Raw genomic sequence first — 18,824 nt, forward strand, 5'->3', positions numbered from 1 at the left:
CAGCATGCGGGGGGGAAATGGGCCCACTGGTACCTGTAGTTCTACTGCAAAAAAAATACCCAAATAAAAACAGTACACACACACCATGATAGTAAAACTTTATTCCATACATGCACACCAACACACACATACTTACCTATGTTGACATGCCAATCAGTCCCCTTCACCAGTAGAATCCATGGGGTACCTGTAAATAAAATTATACTCACAAAATCCTGTGTAGATCTGTCCTCTTCCAGTTTGTAATCCACGTACTTGGCAAAATAATAAAATTCATTACCCGATCCACGTACTGAAAGGGGTCCCATGTTTACACATGGGACCCCTTTCCCCGACTGCTGAGACCCCCTGTGACTCCTCTCACAGAGGGTCCCTTGAGCCAATCAGGGAGCGCCACGTCGTGGCACTCTCCTGATTGGCTGTGCACGTCTGAGCTGTCAGGTGGCGCATAGCACTATGCCGCTCCACTATATTCAATGGTGGGAACTTGGCGGTCAGCGGTTGACCGTGAGTAACCTCACCGCTGACCGCAAAGTTCCCATAAGTTGGCTATCAGCCTCCCATCCACTGCCCTTGGATGGGGGGGGGACAGCCTTGGGCTCCACTCCCGGCCCTTGATTTAAGTGGTCCCCACTCCTCCAGGGTACCCCGGCCAGGGGTGACTAGTTGGGGATTTAATGCCACGGCCGCAGGGACCGGTATAAAAGTATCCCCCGGCTGTGGCATTAACTCTCCAGCTAGTGGAGCCCGGTGCTGGCGTGAAAAATACGGGGGACCCCTAGTCTTTTGTCCCCCATATTTTTTGCACCAGGACCGGATGCAGAGCCCAGTGCTGGTTGTTAAAATACGGGGGATCCCCTGTCAATTTTCCCCCCATTTTTTTTACAACCAGGACCGGCTCAAAGAGCCCGAGGCTGGTTATGCTTAGGAGGGGGGACCCCACACATTTTTTTTCTTGAGTTTTTAAACACTTTTGTGCCGTCCATGAAGTTGAATCCAGGACGCACACTATCGTCAATTGGTCCGTTTTTCGACAGCGGGACTGTCAAATCCGTTTTTTATTGAATATGTCGAATTCGGGTACCGGCGGGAGGGTGTCTGACTGTCGAATTGTGTCGAATTTAAAAACGGTCAAATTCCAGCCGGAATTCGACCGCAATTGCATATACCCCATAGTACAGTGTGCACCTAGAAAGTGCACTGGGTTGGGGAGCAAGATGGCGGGGTTGCAGGGGAGTTGGTTGGGGTTTAGGAATCTGCACAGGACAAGATTGTAAATGGATGATAACAATTTTAACCAATTTTTGTGCCAAACAAGGCAAAATTAAGCAAAATTAAAGATCAACATAAACCTACCGCTTCGCCTGCCAGGCTTTTGGGATAGAATTGAAGTTGGCGGTGCTCCCGGACATTAGTTCAGAACAAACTATTGAATGGGTTTTTTTTGCAGAGAAGCAAAAAGAAAGACTGTTTTTTGTGTCTCTCTGGGGCACACTATATAAATTGACTTGTTAATGAAAATAGAATATTTGTAAATGTGAATATAACAATAAAAATAAAACTTAACTTTTATTAGATATCAGACGAAAAAAAGGGACGAATTACACAAATAATGCTGTATATATCAGCAAGTGATTAAAACAAGTATTAAATGATGATAGCAAGACGATTGTGACTCACTTGGTATGAAGTAGGTGGCAGATAATTTGTATGCACCCCCACTGAAATTAAGCGAGTATTGATATTTGAATTTAATCAGAGCGAAAATTTGGTGAATCTTGTTTTCTCTATTGATTTATTAATTTTTATACATGTGTATATTCATATGAGAGAAACAAGACAAACCGGCTTGAACGACTCCGGACTCCTAAGAAGGTAAACATTGGTAAATTACTGCAATGAGAAATTGTGGTGGAAGGTACTGGTAAATAAAGGGTGTATACAGGAAAGTATGTTCCTTGATACTACAGTACCCAGTATTCCCAGAGGGTCACCCTTTCTGGTACTGACCAGGCCCAATGCTGCTTGGCTTCCAAGATCAGACGAGATCGGGCATGTCTAGCATGGTATAACTGTAGATAGTCAAGTGGGTACTTATCTGCGTATGGAAAAACCAGTTGTTTGATAAGTTTGAGCCGGTCAACAAAAAGGGGGTGGGGAGGAGTATTCCAAATTACTTCAAAATGTCTGGACAGTGTGTCCCGTTGTTTTAGATATAAATATAAAGTCAGAAGAAAGGAGATTTTTCACATAGATACAATGCCAAAATTAAACATTGGTGGGCCAGTATCTTGGTGTTGATACTGGGACAGTTTGAAAACTGAATGATAGTAATAATAATAACGGGGGCCTCACAAGGGGCCATACATATTATGTATGTTTTCACAAAATCCCACAACTAAATTGTGGTGATCCCAGTGAGCATGTGAGCATTGCCCCACTGACACAGTTAAAGTGTATCAATACAATTGAAAATAAAAAGCACAAAAATGACTTCTATCTATCAAATCGGCAAAGGACAGAATATATACATATTTATGTTTCCACAATCCAAGTAAATTGCCAGGTGGAAATAGTGTTGAAGTGACTGAGTATGTCAGTCTAAAGGCCCATACACACTTGACGATAAATGAGCGACGTCATTCATTTCAGCCCTCATCAACGACGTCGCTCATTATATCGTCAAGTGTGTATGCATCCGACGACCACCGATGCGCGGCCCCACGGGACGTTAACGACCCTCGCTTATCTGTGGAGCATGTATGCTCAATTTCCACTATGGTCGTTACCGACCAGAGACGTCGTTGAATGTGTATGGTGTGAACAACCAACGACCAAGCCACTGTTCACCAGCCCTGTTCCCAGCTCATTATTTTAATAAACTGTTCAGCTTGGATGCTTCAACGATGAATGGTCTTTGGTCGTTGGTAGTGTGTATGCTCATGTCGTTTGCTCAGCTGTTCAAGGGAAGTTCAAGGGAAGTCGTTAACGACGTGTGCATCGTCAAGTGTGTATGGGCCTTTAGTTAGACAAATGAGTAAATAAATTACTGAATATTTTGCAGAATTCCCATATGTTATCTCATAAAGAACATAATGTTTCACATAAAATCCAGCATAAACAAAACACACAAAAAACAGTATAAGCTATGGACTGTCAGTTGCGGAGAGGGTACACATAAAGAGCAATATTTCTGAAAATATATTTAAGATGCGCTAAGTGTACTGAGCCTCTGTGAATAATTTAATAGAGTTCTCCTTAGCAATAGTCAGACTAGGCTGGTAATCAGGGTGATATAAGGATTAATGCTTAAATTACCAACTGGTAAATAGTTTCCCTGTGTTAGTTAATTACCTTATCAGCAAGGGATAGATCAGTAAAGACAGCCAGCAAATGCTGTTTGGTCTGAACTTTGTTGCTAGGCAACCTGTCCTGTCCGTGCTGTGTGCACAGAGTGGAGAGTGCTGATCTCCTGTAGGTTGGAAGACACAGGGGAGTAAGGTGCCTGTGAGGAGAACAATGCAGAGGCAGCAGGGAGGGTGTAAGATACCTGCCGTGTGCTGGAGAGGAGTCTGCCCGCCGGAGCTCCGTTACGGAGGTCCCGGAAGTCGGGCGCCGGAACGGAAGTGACGCGCGTTTCGCTGGGAGGAGCTTGTTCACCTGATCGTCTGATCAGTAAGCCCTCCGTGTGTGCCTGTTAACTGTTGCTTGAACCAATCGCTTAGTAGAAAGGCGTGATTGGCAGGTGCTGAGACCAATGGGTGGGAGAAGCCTGGGAAGTGTGATTGACAGGTCCAGGGACCAATGGGCGGGAGATACCAAGTAACATACAGAGTGAAATAGGGAGCTACAAAGAAGCTTATTGTAAATAAATAGAAAACCTTGTTTGAAAGGGCCAAATTACTATAATTTATCTTAACTGGGCTCACGGTCAATCCAATATAATGTTAATGTTGAAATAACTAATTAACACTAATACAAACTAACAAGGAAACAACAAATGCAGGATGAGAATAAAGCAAATCGAATAGAAAGGTGGCTGATTGTGGTGCTGTTAATGGTTCCGGTATGAATGGTAGACCATGTTATGGTCGACAGTCATTAGGTCGACCACTATTGGTCGACATTGACATGGTCGACACATGAAAATGGTCGACACATGAAAGGTCAACACATGAAAAGGTCGACATGAGTTTTTTAACTTTTTATGGTGTCGTTTTTTTGCGTAAAGTGACGGGGAACCCCAATTAGTGCACCGCGTTCGCTCGCCATGCTCCTGGCATGGTGCCTTCGCTCCGCTACCGCTTCGCTCGGCACAGATTACCATTCCAATCGTAGTCCACGTGGATCGTAAAGTATGGAAAAGTTCCCCAAAAGAAAAAAAAAGTTAAAAAATGCATGTCGACCTTTTCATGTGTCGACCTTTCATATCTCGACCATTTTCATGTGTCGACCATGTGTCCACGTCGACCATGTCAATGTCGACCAATAGTGGTCGACCTAATGACTGTCGACCATAACATGGTCGACCATGTGAACGGATACCGCTGTTAATAAGGAGAAAAGATATGGATATACAAAGAGGGATTATATAAAATAATAAACAATAAGAAATTACTGAAAGACATAATTGGGCTGATTGGGTTACCCTGGGTGACTTAAAATGGGAGAAAGGGAAATGCGAGAAAAAAGGGGGAGGGGGTTGTGAAAAAACTTCTATGATTAATAGGGTGTGAAAAAAAATTATATATAGAGGGGAAAAAAAGTGATTGTAATAATTAATATTGTTGGTTGTTGAATATAATGGTGTGGAGAGAAATGTGAAGAGGAAGGAAGCCAAGGACTGTGTAGAAGGACCAGTTGTGTGTCAGTGAAAGGTGGGGGAGAAAAAAAAGGGGGGGGGAAGGGGGAGGGGTTGAGTCTTGTGAGTTGTGAGATGAGAAGTAGGAGTGTGTAAAGATTATGTGATGTATGTTGAAATTGTGAAAACACACTGAGTGACCTAGGGAGAGATGAATGGTGCTGTCATGTAAGAAGGGAGGAGAATGGGAGGGGGGGGGGGGGGTTGGTATAGAAGGGGGGGATTGCAGGGGAGCAGATGTTTGCACAAGCTGATGAGAGGAATTTGTTATAGAAATATATACAGTATTGAGCAGTACAATGTAGTTGCAACACTGGGGAGTCATTCCAAGTTCATCGCTCGCTAGCTATTTTTTGCAGTGCTGCGAACAGATAGTCGCTGCCTATAGGGGAGTGTATTTTTGCTTTGCAAGCATGCAATCACATCTGCAGCCGAGCAGTACAAAAAAGTTTTGTGCAGTTTCTGAGTAGCTCAGAACTTACTCTGCCGCTAAGATCACTTCAGCCTGTTATTGTCCGGAATTGATGTCAGACTCCCGCCCTGCAAACGCTTGGACATGCCTGCATTTTTCCAAACACTCCCAGAAAACGGTCAGTTGACACCCACTAACGCCCTCTTCCTGTCAATCTCCTTGCGATCGGCTGTGCGAATGGATTCTTTGTTAAAGCAACGATCCGCTTTGTACCCATACAATGCGCATGCGCATTGCGGTGCATACGCATGCGCAGTAGTGATCTGATCGCAGTGCAGCATAAAATAGGATTTTGGCTAACTACCGGTAAATCCTTTTCTCGTAGCCCGTAGAGGATGCTGGGGTCCATACTAGTACCATGGGTATAGACGGGTCCACCAGGAGCCATTCGCACTTTAAGAGTTTAATAGTGTGGGCTGTCTCCTCCCTCTATGCCCCTCCTACCAGACTCAGTCTAGAAACTGTGCCCGAGGAGACAACATACTTCGAGAGAAGGAATTACACAGATAGTGGCGAGATTCATACCAGCTCACACAACAGGCAAACCGGCTAACATGCCGGAACAACTCAGCAACAGCTGAAACAGTAAAGTACGCAGAGCTTACCTAGGAACCAGGCAGTACTGAACTATTAAACCAATGCAGGAAAACGCAGTGCTGGGCGGGCGCCCAGCATCCTCTACGGACTACGAGAAAAGGATTTACCGGTAGGTAACCAAAATCCTATTTTCTCTTACATCCTAGAGGATGCTGGGGTCCATATTAGTACCATGGGGATGTACCAAAGCTCCCAGTACGGGAGGGAGAGCGCGGAGGCTCCTGCAATACTGCTTGACCAAACTTGAGGTCATCAGAGGCCAAAGTATCGAACTTGTAAAACTTGGCAAACGTGTTCGACCCAGACCAAGTAGCTGCTCAGCAGAGTTGTACAGCAGAGACACCCCGGGCAGCCGCCCAGGAAGAGCCCACTTTACGAGTAGAGTGGGCCTTTACAGATTTTGGACACGGCAATCCTGCCGTGGAATAAGCATGCTCGCTAGTGAACCTAATGCAGCACGAAATCGACTGCTTAGAAGCAGGACACCCAATTTTCTTGGGATTATAGAGGACAAACAGAGTCACTTTTCCTATGACGAGCCGTCCTCTTCACATAAATCTTCAAAGTCCTCACTACATCCAAGCCTTTGAAGCAATTGGGGAGTCAGTAGCCACTGGCACCACAATAGGTTGGTTGATATGGAAAGCCGATACAACTTTAGGCAGGAACTGTGGACGAGTCCTAAGTTCCGCCTTGTCTTCATGGAAGATCAGATAGGGGCTTTTACAAGATAAAGCCCCCAATTCCGACACGCATCATGCAGAAGCCAAGGCCAACAAAGTGACCGCCTTCCAAGTGAGAAACTTGAGATCAGCCTCCTGTAGAGGCTCAAACCAAGCAGATTGCAGGAACTGCAACACCACATCAAGATCCCAGGGTACCGTTGGCGCCACAAAGGGAGGCTGGATGTGCAGAACCCCTTTCAAAAAGGTCTGAACCTCAGGGAGGACAGACAATTGTTTTTGGAAGAAGATGGACAAAGCAGAGATCTGGACCTTGATGGAGCCCAATCTCAGTCCCATATCCACCCCTGCTTGCAGGAAAAGGAGAAAACGTCCAAGTTGGAACTCCACCGCAGGAAACTTCTTGGACTCACACCAAGAAGCATATTTTTTCCAAATGCGATGGTAATATTTAGACGTTACCCCCTTCCTAGCCTGTATCAGAGTAGGAATGACCTCACTCGGGATACCCTTCCGAGCTAAGATCTGGCGTTCAACCGCCATGCCGTCAAACATAGCCGTGGTAAGTCTTGATAAGCAACTACAGTAGCAGATCCTCCCTAGAAGGCCATTGTACACAGCTCTTAGCTCCAGAATGTTTATCGGGAGAAGGGATTCTTGATCCGACCACCGTCCTTGAAAGGTTTCCTCCTGAGCGACTGCTCCCCAACCTCTTAGACTTGCATCTGTGGTTAGAGGGATCCAGTCCTGAACTCCGAACCTTCGGCCTTCCAGAAAGTGAGGCAGTTGTATCCACCAGAGGAGCGAAATCCTGGCTTTCGGAGACAGACGGATCCTCTGGTGTATGTGTAGGTGAGATCCCGACCACTGGTCCAAGAGATCCAGCTGAAAGGATCGAGCATGAAACCTTCCGTATTGTAGAGCCTCGTAGGAGGCAACCATCTTCCCCAGAAGGTGGATGCACTGATGAACCAAGACCCAGGTAGGCTTTAAGACATCCCGGACCACTGATTGAATCACCAATGCTTTCTCCACCGGCAGAAACACCCTCTGCACTTCCGTGTCTAGGATCATTCCCAGGAAAGACAGCCTCCTTGTTGGCTCCAGATGAGACTTTGGAAGGTTCAGGATCCAACCGTGCTCCTTGAGCAGATGTGTCGTGAGAGCAATGGATCGCAACAACTTCTCCCTGGACGGCGCCTTGATCAGGAGATCGTCCAGATAAGGAATTATGTCACCCCCTGCTTGCGCAGGAGAACCATCATCTCCGCCATCACCTTGGTGGAGACCCTCGGTGCTGTGGAGAGGCTAAATGGCAGCACCTGAAACTGATAGTGATCGTCCAACAGTGCAAACTGGGGATATGCCTGATGCGGAGACCAGATGGGAATGTGGAGGTACGCATCCTTGATGTCCAGGGACACCAGGAACTCCCCCTCCGTCAGACCTGAGATGACAGCTCTCAGAGACTCCATTTTGAATTTGAACTCCCTGAGGTAGGGGTTCAAAGATTTTAAGTTCAGAATTGGCCGTACCAAACCATCCGGCTTCAGTACCACGAAAAGGTTCGAATAGTAACCTTTGTTCCACTGATGAGGTGGAACTGGAACAATGACCCTGGACACCACCAATTTTTGGATAGCCTCCAGAAGAATTGTTCTGTCTGCCAGCAGAGCTGGCAAGCCTGACTTGAAGAAACGGTGAGGCGGGAGATCTTGGAACTCCAGCCTGTACCCTCTGGACACTATATCCCATACCCAGGGGTCCAGGCCCGACGACACCCAGACGTGGCTGAAATGCCAGAGTCTTGCCCCCACCTGACCTTCCTCCAGGCCTAGCTATCCACCGTCATGCGGAGGACTTTGGGGTATCAGAAGCAGGCTTCTGGTTCTGGGAGCCAGCGGGAGCAGGCTTCTTTCCTTTAGCACGACCACCTCTGAAGAAGGTGTTCGAAGGCTTGTTCTTTCTAGGCCTCGCGGGCCGAAAGGGCTGTGACGTGGCTGGTGTAAAAGGCTTCTTCGTAGCCGATGCAGCTGAGGGGAGAAAAGGAGACTTACCCGCTGTAGCCGTGGCAATCCATGCATCTAGCGCCTCCCCAAAGAGAGCCTGACCTGTATAAGGTAGACCCTCCACACTTTTCCTGGATTCCGCGTCTGCAGACCATTGGCGCAGCCAGAGACCCCAGTGAGCCGAGACGCACATGGAGGAGATCCCCGCAGCCATGGAGCACAGGTCCTTCATGGAATCTACCAGGAACCCTGCAGAATCCTGAATATTACGTAAAAATAAATCAACGTCCCCTCTATCCAGCGTAATCGATTCCTCCTGCAGAGTGATTGACCACCTGGCAATAGCTTTTGCAATCCAAACACAGGATATAGTAGGCCGCAATATAGCCCCTGAAGCTGTGTAAATGGATTTTAGCGTAGCATCCACCTTTCGATCTGTCGGGTCTTTCAACGCGGTGGATCCCGGGACTAGCAGCACCACCTGTTTGGACAGCCTCGAGACAGAGGCGTCGACTATCGGCGGGGACTCCCATTTTTTCCTATCTTCCTCTGGGAAGGGAAAAGCAACCAAGACCCTCTTAGGGATCTGGAATTTCTTTTCCGGATTTTCCCAGGCTTTTTCAAAGATAGCATTTAATTCTTTGGATGCCGGGAAGGTGAGGGGGGGGGGGGGGGGGGGCTTTTTATGGTCTGTGAAAAAGGCCTCCTCTACCTGCTCAGGAGCTGTGTCAGTTATGTGTAACACATCCCTTACAACTTCAACCATCAACTGCACCCCCTTAGCAAGTGATGCCGTCCCCCTCAACACATCCCCGTCACCGTCTGCCGTGTCAGAATCGGTGTCCGTGTCATCCTGCATAAGTTTGGCAAGTGCACGTTTGTGAGAATGTACCGCAGGGGACCCCGAGGAAGCAGTATCAGACCATACAACCATAGAGAATTGCAGAACCTGAGTGGCATGCTCAGTCCTAGCAACCCTATCAGAAATCTGAGAAATAGTCCCCCTCAGAGAGACTTACCATTCTGGCTCTCTAGCTGGGATCTGCGCTACAACAGTGCAATCCTGATTACATGGTATGGAGTCTTCCTGGGAAGATAAATCCTCTGCAGCATATGAAACAGTGTCCCTAGACATGTTGTCACAAACACACCAAACAGCCCGCAAACACAGGGTACTGGGTAGACAGAGTTTCCCCCCCAAGAATGGTAGAGAGACACAGAGATTGGAGCCAACCCACACACAGCGCTATTATAGGTATAGGGAGACCCCAACCAGCGCTGACTGTGTCCCTTAATAGGTGACACAGCCTCCCCTCCCTTCTACAACCCCCTGGTACCGTACACAGAGGCGGATTGGCCATAGGGCTCACAGGGAAGATTCCCGGTGGGCCGACGCACCTGTGGGGCCTGTTTTGTTGGAGGACATGTGGTCCTATTTATAGACATAATGAATAAGATGCAAAATAATTTGCATATATGAAAATTACTTTGCCATTTAGCCTGTGATTGCAGATGATCTAGTGTATGCTCTGTCTGCCTGCTTGGCTGACATATAAGATTGAGTGAATAGTGATTGGGATACGGTTGGTGTAATAAGCAAGAAAATATATCTTTCTAAAGCATTATATAGTTTCCTAAATTCTAAAGGTGTATCATATAATGTGCTCATAATATTTAATTTTATTTCCTTTTAACTTCCCCCTTGATGCTGGACATGCCCACTATCTGGAAAGTCTTTGGGGGGAGGGTGCTGCTGCCATGGCCCATGGCTAGACCTTACACCTCTGGTGCTGCCCATGTGGGGCCACTAGTACAAATTTTTCCAGGGCCGCATTTTGTTCCCAATCCGCCCCTGACCGTACAGATAGCTGGTGGTGCTCTGGAGGGACCTGTTCATCCACTGGCAGTGAGCTACAGGCAGGAAAATGGCGCTGAACGCTGCTGGGTCCACTCTGAGGAGAAGCTCCGCCCCCTTAATGGCGCTGTCTTCCCGCTCCTGTGAGATTATACTGGCCTGAGGATTTGTATGCTGGCTGAGATCCGCGGACCCCCGACAGGCTGGAAATGGTCAGTGTAGGGTTAGGTGCTGGCTCAGGGTGCCCCTCAGAGCGCCGCACTGCAGTACCGCTGAGCCATCCGGGAGCGCGGTTAATACCACGCTCCTACCCATAAAGCCGCCCTCTTCACACTGACCCCCCGCTTGTAAGGGGGGACAGTGACTCACTCACCACTTTCAGCTCTGCAAGGGGGTGGCGGCTGGCTGCCGGGGTGAGCATTCCTCTGTGGCGGGGCGCGATCTGTCCCCTCTGGAGCTCAATGTCCAGCGGAGTCATTGGCTCAGACCCCGCAGGGCGGACACTACTCCCCCCCTCAGTCCCTCGATGCAGGCAGGCTGTTGCCAGCAGCCTCCTGTAAAAAAATAACCTCTAAGATAAACTTTTACCAGGAAAGCTCTGTAGAGCTCCCCTAGCTGTGACCGGCTCCTCCGGGCACATTTTCTAAATTGAGTCTGGTAGGAGGGGCATAGAGGGAGGAGCCAGCCCACACTGTTAAACTCTTAAAGTGTCAATGGCTCCTGGTGGACCCGTCTATACCCATGGTACTAATATGGACCCCAGCATCCTCTAGGACATAAGAGAAATTCCTAGCGTGCGATCAGGTCGGAATGACCCCCAATATGCCTAGGTTTATGGACCTGTGAAAATATGAGAAATCATAACTGTGAATTAGACTATTAGAATAAGATGGAGGATGGAGAGGAGAATGCCTGGGGCTATTCTTTGCTATGTTGAGGGCGCAAAACCATTTCCACTCAGCAGTTTTTTTTTTATAACCAGTTTTCAGCTGGCAGAATGTGGGGGGCGATTCTAAGTGGCATGTAAAGTGGCTGTAGTTGCGGGCAGCTGCCAAAGCCTGATTTATTGCCTTATGTTTAGGGGAAACGTAAGTAAAAAATTACTTCACAGAAAGGGTAGTGGACAAGTGGAATAGCCTCCCATCAGAGGTGGTAGAGGCCAAGTCAGTAGAGCAATTTAAACATGCATGGGATAGACATAAGGATATCCTTACAAAGAACTAAGATTCAAAAGGGTTTGAGATTGCCTAAAGAATTAAAAGGGGCAGACTAGATGGGCCAAGTGGTTCTTATCTGCCATCAAATTCTATGTTTATGTCGAATTGAGACCATTTATGGCTAAAGCGATGGTTCTTGAGCCATGCCACCCATTGATTTTACATCTGCTGCCAAAACTGCCCCCATTAGTATTGTTACGTGTACCAGCACCATGCCAGGTGAAGAGATACGTCAGAGACAGGCTTCCCTTCCCCTCATACATGACTCAGAATAACATGGAGTATTAGGTACAAGCCCACAGCACTCATGACACTGCCACAAGTCAGGGCAGAATGTGAGATCGCATTGTCACCTCCCAGTTCCCATCCCGAAATACTCTATTTCACGAAAACACAGATCCAGCCAAGTTCTGCCCAAGTTACAAAGGAGGGATATAAGCAAAAATGTGTGACCTTTCATCTGTGCGTGTACTGAATGCAACAACTCACCAATTGCGCCAGTGCATTTCTGAATCAGGCTATAGATCTTATCCTATGTTATTAATGTGATGTATTCTGCACCTAACAGTCACACTGACAGAGAAATGGATTTCTAGGCTCACTGTGCCCAATGTAAAACAAAACTTCAAACATTCTAGTTCCAGTTGTAGTAAATGTTGCAGTAGAACATAGTCAAGATGACCTGTCACTCTCATGATTAGTTACAGCTGTACACAAGAGTAACGGAAGGAAGGGAAGATGATAATAATGGGGAGAGATAATGTAATTGGTTGATGTTAGATCAACTTAATAATTGTAATGGTTTGGCAATTCCAGCTTGATATCAGTCATTGCACCTAATTTTCCCCATCTACTTCCCCCTTTCTAATATAGGGCCTAATTCGGACCTGATCACTCGCTAAGGTTTTTTTGCACTGCTGCGAACAGATAGTCGCTTTGCAAGTGTATTTTCGCTTTGCAAGTGTGCGAACGCATGTGTAGCAGAGCTGTGCAAACAGATCTTGTACAGTCTCTGCACAGGCCAGGACTTAGCCGCTGCGAACACTTCAGCCTGTCCGGGGCCGGAATTGCCGTCAGACACCCTCCCTGCAAACGAATGGACCCGCCTGCATTTGTCCAACCACTCCCTGAAAACGGTCAGTTGCCACCCACAAACGGCTTCTTCCTGTCAATCTCCTTGCGATCGGCCATGCGAATGGATTCTTCGCACAAACCCATCGCTGAGCGGCGATCCGCTTTGTACCTGTGCAACGCGCTTGCGCATTGCAGTGCATATGCATGTGCAGTTCTGACCTGATCGCAGCGCTGCAAAAACCGCTAGCGAGCGACCAGGTCTGAATTAGCCCAATAGTCCCTTGCATGCCAGCCATACCCACTCTATACACTGGCTACACTCCATAGCACCAGTGATCTGTGATGAGGTATGCACTTTTGTACCAACACAGAATGAGGAGGGGGCACTTGTGCAGGGTATCCGTATGGTAGGATGACATGGATTAGGCCAACAGTAATAGGTCGACCACTATTTGTCGATATTGACATGGTCGACACAGGAAAAAGTTTGACTTGTTAAAATGCTCGACACATGAAAAGGTCGACAAGCCTTTTTATTTATTTTTTTATTTTTAACTTTTTCACACTTTACCATCCACTTGGAATACAACTGGGAATAGTAACCTGCGAATCGAGCCATGCAAGGGGATGCGGTGCACTAATTGTGGGTACTGGTCATGTTATGCAAAAAAAGACACCCAAAAAGTTTAAAAATGTAATGTCAAACTTTTTATGTGTCGACATGTCCAGTGTCGACCATTTTAATGTGTCAACCTTTTTCCTCTGTCGGTCATGTCAATGTTGGCCAATAGTGGTCGACCTATTGACAGTTGACCTAATTCAGGTCGACCTATTGATCCATAAGCATTGTACAGTGGCAGTCTCCAAGAGCTATGGTTTTGTTCTCAAACACTATTAAAATGGTGCAGCACCCATTTTTCCAGCTTTTTACGCATGCACAGAGAAAATGGCTGGCGTGCTATTTTCCTGGATACCTGCACATGCGCACTAAACTCTGGGACAGTGCTAGGGTCCCCTAGTAACAGTCTACAGCGCAGCCAGCTAGAGAGGAGGTGACCCAGATGGAGTCTGCACACAGGCCTCCTCCTCTCTGGAAGTGCCCTGGCCTATGGGCTTCTATATACTCATTGGGTATGACCCCAGAAGCAAAATAATACGTAGTACATAGCTACCACTTTGCTTCTAACATTTCACCAGGACAGCTTTTTTGTGAGCTCTCTCCTGGCATCACAACCATGATACATACATGAGATAATATCAACTTTCGCAGAGCCAGTTGGGGTGTAATTATCAACTCACAAACAAATTTCTAATGTTTCAGAATTCTAATTTCTTATTGCTGCTTATTGCAGTAATTAAAAAGTATGTATCTACCAAATGTATTAAAACAGAGGGGGTCATTCCGAGTTGTTCGCTCACAAATGGATTTTAGCAGATTTGCTCATGCTAAGCCGCCGCCTACTGGGAGTGAATCTTAGCATCTTAAAATTGCGAACGATGTATTCGCAATATTGCGATTACACACCTCGTAGCAGTTTCTGAGTTGCTCCAGACTTACTCGGCATCTGCGATCAGTTCTGTGCTTGTCGTTCCTGGTTTGACGTCACAAACACACCCAGCGTTCGCCCAGACACTCCCCCGTTTCTCCGGCCACTCCTGCGTTTTTTCCGGAAACGGTAGCGTTTTTTCCCACACGCCCATAAAACGGCCTGTTTCCGCCCAGTAACACCCATTTCCTGTCAATCACATTACGATCGCCAGAACGATGAAAATGCCGTGAGTAAAATTCCTAAGTGCATAGCAAATTTACTTGGTGCAGTCGCAGTGCGGACATTGCGCATGCGCATTAAGCGGAAAATCGCTGCGATGCGAAGATTTTTACAGAGCGAACAACTCGGAATGACCCCCAGAGACACAGACCCATTGGATCTGAATCAAGCCATTCCCTGCGATGTGTAAGAAGTCAATTGATCACCAATGTTTGGGAAAAGCTGTGCATACACAATATGAAAACTTGCAACGTGCGATAACGCATACACAATGTTAAAACTTGCAAACAGTGTTTCAGACTGTCCTTAAATAAGGCCCATTCTCTGGCTGCCAGACACAGACACAGCCAGTCTGCTACACAGATGCAGCATGTCATGTGAAGGCAGAGGGGGCGGATCTCACGGTGAAAGCAGAGCTCAGAACAGCCTTCCAAAAAGTCTCTGCTGAATACATTATGTGCCGTTGTGGAATATTTTAGTAATATCAATCAGTAATAGCTATCTGTAGAAACAAACCAAGGAAAAACAGTAATTACTAAGCAGCTTCCTACAGCCTGCCACAGTGATTTATGGGGGTAATTCCAAGTTGATCGCAGCAGGAAATTTTTTAGCAGTTGGGCAAAACCATGTGCACTGCAGGGGAGGCAGATATAACATGTGCAGAAAGAGGTAGATTTGGGTGTGGTGTGTTCAATCTGCAATCTAATTTGCAGTGTAAAAATAAAGCAGCCAGTATTTACCCAGCACAGAAATAAAATAACCCACACAAATCTAACTCTTTCTGCACATGTTATATCTGCCCCACCTGCAGTGCACATGGGCCCTCATTCCGAGTTGTTCGCTCGGTAAAAATCTTCGCATCGCAGCGATTTTCCGCTTAATGCGCATGCGCAATGTTCGCACTGCGACTGCACCAAGTAAATTTGCTATGCACTTAGGAATTTTACTCACGGCATTTTCATCGTTCTGGCGATCGTAATGTGATTGACAGGAAATGGGTGTTACTGGGCGGAAACAGGCCGTTTTATGGGCGTGTGGGAAAAAACGCTACAGTTTCCGGAAAAAACGCAGGAGTGGCCGGAGAAACGGAGGAGTGTCTGGGCGAACGCTGGGTGTGTTTGTGACGTCAAACCAGGAACGACAAGCACTGAACTGATCGCAGATGCCGAGTAAGTCTGGAGCTACTCAGAAACTGCTACGAGGTGTGTAATCGCAATATTGCGAATACATCGTTCGCAATTTTAAGATGCTAAGATTCACTCCCAGTAGGCGGCGGCTTAGCATGAGCAAATCTGCTAAAATCCGCTTGCGAGCGAACAACTCGGAATGACCCCCATGGTTTTGCCCAACTGCTAAAAAATTTCCTGCTGCGATCAACTTGGAATTACCCCCTATGTTGCAGCTTTTGCTTCGTATGCTTTACAAGTCCCCACCCTTCTAGCTACAATTAACATTCCACTAAAACCGAGTGACTTATACTGTACATTGAAGAATAAGTGGATTTTGTTTCTAAATTGGAAGTAAGCTGATCTCAAAGCAAAGTATGTTTCAAAACTGTCACAAAGAACACTTTATTCTTTTTCTATGATACAGTCAAAGCCATCTAAGTCTACATTGTTTTCCCTATCAGATGTTCTAAAGAAGAAAGCTTTGTTGCTACAGTGCATTCTACTGACGCCCTATTATACATAGAATTGCACACTGTGTACCCCACCACTGCACTATAATAAACTGCTGGGGGCAACTGTAGTGCTGCAAAAAATGTATACTAGTGTGAAACACTGCCTTTCCCTTTGTATATCCTAATGGGGTGTATGAACTTTTACCACCAGTTGTATTATGTACAAAGCAGGATATAAAGCCATTAGATGTTTGTCCCTAAGTACTGTACGCATGAGATTCAATAGCAGATTATTTTTCAGCATCTCCTCTAACTATAAACTTCCAGATCTGGCCTCCAAACCCCATGAGTTCTCATAGTCTTTGAGACATGACATCTTCCCTGTATGCAGTTACACACACCAGTACACCGGTGCCATCATCGCCTGCCAGTGGGTCTCAGGCCAGATTAATGCAGGAAATTAAGGAAGCAGAGAGAAGCATAGTGCGTCTGTGAATGTTTAATCTCTTCTTCCTACTATTGTAATGCAGCTCCTGAATCCCTGTGTGTGCGCCTAGTCCTAGTTCTCTGTCCCTCTATTTGTTCACTTTTCTCTTGTATGCCACCAAATAGAGTTATGGATTGTTTGAATATATGAGTCTTAATTCCATGGAATGCTTAATTCCATTATTTGCCTAACTCCTGCACTACATATCAGATCAATGTAACAATTCCAGAGGTGTGCAAGTCACTGCAAAATAATATAGTGTAATGCAATTGCTGCGCACAACAGTGTTTATTCATTATTAGAGATGTGCGGCGGGCAATTTTTGTGTTTTGTGTTTTGTTTTTGGTTCTGGTTCCATCCTCGTGTTTTGGATCTGGATTGGTTTTGCCAAAACCACCCTTTCGTGTTTTGGTTTTGGATCTGGATGATTTTTATAAAAACAAAAACATAAAAACAGCTAATATCACAGAATTTGGGGGAAATTTTGATCCTACGGTATTATTAACATCAATAACATTCATTTTCACTCATTTCCATCCAGTCTATTCTGGACACCTCACGCCTCACAATATTGTTTTTAGGCAAAAAGGTTGCACCGAGGTGGCTGTATGACTAAGTTAAGCGACACAAGTGTGCGGCACTAAAACCTGGCCCATCTAGGAGTGGCACTGCAGTGGCAGACAGGATGGCAGATTTAAAAACTAGGCCCCAAACAGCACATCATGTAAAGAAGAAAAAGAGGTGCAATGAGGTAGCTGTATGACTAAACTAAGCGACACAAGTGTGCGGCACAAACACCTGGCCCATCTAGGAGTGGCACGCAGTTGCAGACAGGATGGCACTTAAAAAAACTAGGCCCCAAACAGCACATCATGCAAAGAAGAAAAAGAGGTGCAATGAGGTAGCTGTATGACTAAGCTAAGCGACACAAGTGTGCGGCACAAACAACTTGGGACGTGCTGGAATTGCCCAGATGTAATACATGCACAATATTGGTGTCACAGGAGTGCGTACCCCTAACACACACACACACACACACACACACACACACACACACACACACACACACGACAAAGCCTGTAAAATTAATTTGTATAATAATAACCCTTTTATTTGGAGCTATTATAATAATATACAGCACAGGCGAGCGTACCCCTACACCACACAGGGCAAACCCTGTAAAAATTATTTGGATAATAATATAAATGTATAAAAGCCTTTTATTTTGAGTAAATAATATACAGCACAGGACACCACCGCTGGACTTATGGCAGCACAAGACACCACCTCTGGACTGATGCAGCACAAGACAGCACCAATGGACTGGACTTATACGGTAGTACCCCTGTACTTATACGGCAGTACCCTTGGAGTTGTACGGCAGTGTCAGACAGGATGGCACTTTAAAAAACTAGTCCCCAAACAGCACATGATGCAAAGAAGAAAAATAGGTGCAAGATGGAATTGTCCTTGGGCCCTCCGACCCACCTTTATGTTGTATAAACAGGACATGAACACTTCAACAAACCAATCATTTCAGTGACAGGGTCTGCCACACGACTCTGGCAGATCCTTCTTGCACAAACTGGCCCTACAGAGGCAAGATGTCAACCTCATCCTCATCCTCCGATTCCTCACCCCTTTCATTGTGTACATTCTCCTCCCACTGGAATCCACCATCACAAGTCCCTGTGTACTTTCTGTAGGAAGTTGCTAGTAAAGGTCTTCCTGGAGGAATTTATAATTCATTTTGATGAACATCATCTTCTCCACATTTTGTGGAAGTAACCTCCTACGCTGATCATTGACAAGGTTACCGGCTGCACTAAACACTCTTTCAGAGTACACACTGGAGGGGGAGCAACTTAGGTAAAATAAAGCCAGTTTGTGCTAGAGATGAGCGGGTTCGGTTCTCTGGGATCCGGACCCCCCCGAACTTCACGTGGTTTACACTGGTCCGAGTCAGCCTCGGTTCCTTCCGCTTGACTCTGTAAACCCGAACAAGGCAAAACGCCATCATCCCGCTGTCGGATTCTCGCGAGATTCGGATTCCATATAAAGAGCAGTGCGTCGCCGCCATTTTCACTCGTGCATTGTCGAGATAGCTAGAGGACGTGGCTACGTTCTCTGAGTGGAAAGCTCAATATCAGCTCAATATCAGTGCTCAGTATCTGTGCTG

At 46.3% G+C, this 18,824-nt stretch overlaps 1 pseudogene; it reads right to left on the reverse strand.

The window, feature by feature from the left end:
- Nucleotides 1-1,961: 1,961 nt before the first annotated feature.
- LOC134950748 (5S ribosomal RNA) lies at nucleotides 1,962-2,080 on the reverse strand (annotated as a pseudogene).
- Nucleotides 2,081-18,824: the final 16,744 nt, after the last annotated feature.

The sequence above is a fragment of the Pseudophryne corroboree genome, chromosome 8, assembly GCF_028390025.1.
Source record: "Pseudophryne corroboree isolate aPseCor3 chromosome 8, aPseCor3.hap2, whole genome shotgun sequence".
Lineage (NCBI taxonomy): Eukaryota > Metazoa > Chordata > Amphibia > Anura > Myobatrachidae > Pseudophryne > Pseudophryne corroboree.